Here is a 3310-nt window from a genome sequence, read left to right on the forward strand (position 1 = left end):
TACATTTACATGTGTGATGAACTCTGCACTGCCAGCACTGTCTCGTCAGAGATGCCATTTCTGATGTTGCCCCAATGTTGTTGTCTCTCAAATTTAAAAGAAAATCTTCAAGTTCAGTACACCAAATACTGCCTGGATGCCTCCTGTTTTTCTCAGGTGCCATACCGTACCTAGTGTGGGGAAGTGGGTGGGGTGCGGGACAGCACGCTCCAAGCCCAGCGGGGGGCATCCAGAGAGCTGAGCAGGGAAACTGCAGCTTCAGAGCCTCCTCCTAGACCACCCTTGACAGAACCACCACCCTCTGCTCCCCCCACGCCAAGTGGGTAACAGTAGAACCAGGACCAGAATGTTCCAGTTGGTCAAGAAGCATAGGACTTTTCTTTGCTTCTAGAGACTGATGTCAGAAATGTTTAACTGAAGTTGAACTTCAAGGGTAAAGGGAAGTGTAGCTGTGATCTTGGAGGTCACTTGGTGCTGGTCAGAATTTCTAAGAAGATAAATGACCCATAAGGGAATGGTGCTGAATGCCTGCTTTTTCGTGGCCTTAGGAGTCAAAGTCTATTCTCTCAGAGTAACACTCCCCTGGGCTCCTTCAAAGAAACCAGGAACTGATAGGATTGAGGTGCGAAGGTAGTTGACAGACAAGCTGCCCAGTGGTGGCACACACCTTCAATCCCAGCACTTGGGAGACTGAGGCCAGCCTGGTTTACAGAGGGAGTTCCAGGACAGCCAAGGCGACAGAGAAACCCTGCCTCAGAAAAAGAAAACAAAAATCTACAAATGACATTAAGAAATTGGGGAAGCTGGGTGGTCATGGCACACTTGGGAGGCAGAGGCAAGGCGATCTCTGAGTTTGTGGCCAGCATGAGCTACAGAGTGAGTTCCAGGGCTACACAGGAATATCCTGTCTTGAAACATGCCTCTGCCTCCAAAAGAAGTTGAAGAAAATAGAAAGAGGGAATGAGGCTCTCAGGGGGAGGGTGGGAAAGGAGGAATCTAGGAAAGTGGATGGGGAGCTCAAGGCTGGATCCCTCCAGAAGAGGCCAGAAGCCTGGGAAGGAAGAATGTGGAGCGTGCGGGTGGAGCATCCACCGTACACTTAAAGAAGCATGCTTCAGCAGAGGAGTACAGCCTGAGTTTAGGGGCTCAGGTTATACTCATTACAAGGCTCCAAGCACTCCCCGGGGGTCAGGGAACCGGAATAAGGACGACACTCCTAGCAGTGGTGGAAGTGAGTCCCTGTGGCATCTGCCAGTCCAAGCACAGATCCGAGCCGCTGAGCCTGCCCTCTCCATCCTGCTCACCGCATTAGCATGCACTCTCGGATCTCCTGGCCCAGCAAACCAGAGGAGGCAGGCAGGCTTGGCCTGTAATGGTGATAGGTGGTGCCCAGCAAACGCCGAGCCAGGCTCTCTGCCTTAGTTCTGCCAGATGCCTGGTACAGAGGTACGGCACAGCGCACCGCACAGCGTGCATTGGTTTGTTCAGTGACCTTCTCGTGCTTGTGGGCATTCAGTGGTGGAAAAGCTGTGTGACATTTGTCAACAGGTCAGGGAGCGGCCTAGTTACTAGGAAGAAAAGGAACCGAGTGATGAGAACTGACCTCCAAGGAGATCTTGCCCTGTGATTGCACTGTGCTTTGCATTCTGAATCTCAGCATAATCCCACACCCTTATCCTCTGTCCAAAAAAGAGGTGGGGTCTAAAATAGACCAGGAAGGAGAAGCCCATTTTCTGCATCCCTGTCCCTGGGTAGGAAGAGAAAGGCGGGCTGGAAAATGGTGGAAGAGCAAAGGTAAAAAGGTCCATTCTGTGTGAGGTCCAGGACTCGGATAAGAAAGCCTGGGCTTTGGGGAGTTGGCCTGCTCCAAACCGAGCTCTCTATGGGGAGCAGCTAGGGCCATGCAGAGATGGGCCACCTTCTCTCTGTACCACCTCTGGAAAGTTCTAATCTTAGTGACTGAGTCAGGAGAGAGCACGTTGGCAGTAATCAGGCAGTTCTAAGATAAACAGAGCAAAATGTATGAAGGAAGTGAGAAGAGCGAAGAGCAAACAAACGTTCCTGTCACTGATCCCCTGCTGCACCTCCCACAAAGGCTGCGGAGTCTTGGGTGAATGTGGAGGCGCGGGGAGTAGAATGTGAAACTGAGCTGTGGCAAATCCCTTCTTCGTTCCTCCCACTTCTTACTTATCATTCCATATAGTTGATTGTTTTTCTATATTCAAAGCTGCCTTAGCCCCTTATGGGAAGGTATTTTGCATTTCTCCATGTTTTCTCATGCCCTTTGTTTCTGTTCACTGTTTTTCTGTTTTCTGGAGGTTTCTTTTTTGGGGGGGTATCATTTTTTGTTTGCTGTTACGCAATTTTTTTTTTTTTTTTTTGGTTTTTCGAGACAGGGTTTCCCTGTGGCTTTGGAGCCTGTCCTGGCGCTGGTCTCGAACTCACAGAGATCCACCTGCCTCTGCCTCCTGAGTGCTGGGATTAAAGGCGTGCGCCACCATCGCCCGGCGCTGTTATGCAATTTTATAGGTAATGAAATGACAACTGTCATGAAGGGTAAATACGTGGCATAGTCGTGATGGGTTTCTAAATACATGCTTTTAGATGTAGATGAAAGGTCGGCATGGGTGGGGCTCTTGTTTAGCTCCAGCATTGTGGTACCAAGTTACTTTCCTCAGCTCGGCCAGGGGTGAGAGGCTTTTGTGAGGAAAGGGTCACATTCTGGGTCACAGCAGCATTTAAGAATGCTACAGTCTGCCAGGCCAGGCGGTGGTGGCGCACACCTTTAATCCCAGCACTTGGGAGGCAGAGGCAGACAGATCTCTGTGAGTTCAAGGCCAGCCTGGTCTACAGAGTGAGTTCCAGGACAGGCTCCAAAGTTACAGAGAAACCCTGTCTCAAACAACAACAACAATAAAATATGCTACAGTCTTCCATTGCCTCAAGCTGGGTACAGTTCTCTCTCTCCAATACCAATATAGTCAGTTGAGCCCATTACTTTCCTAAAACTTTTCTCTCTTCACCATTCATGGCCCAAATTAAATCTTGTCTCCTAGTCTCTGTGGACAGAGAACTTGACCCCATTGTCTGTCAGACATCCATTAGGCTTATAACTATTTCAGTTTGATGCATTAAAATGGCTTATTATAAGAATCCATTTTAGATTCCTTTCAATCCACATTAGGACAGTATGTGGTCATATGTCTATTGGCCACTTGTATTTGTCTTTTCAAACAGAAGCAGTGTGTTTTTATAAAGAGGCAATGGGGTGTTCTTTTCCATCATTGATTAATGGGAAATGATTTCGGGC

The sequence above is a fragment of the Microtus ochrogaster genome, chromosome X, assembly GCF_000317375.1.
Source record: "Microtus ochrogaster isolate Prairie Vole_2 chromosome X, MicOch1.0, whole genome shotgun sequence".
NCBI lineage: Eukaryota > Metazoa > Chordata > Mammalia > Rodentia > Cricetidae > Microtus > Microtus ochrogaster.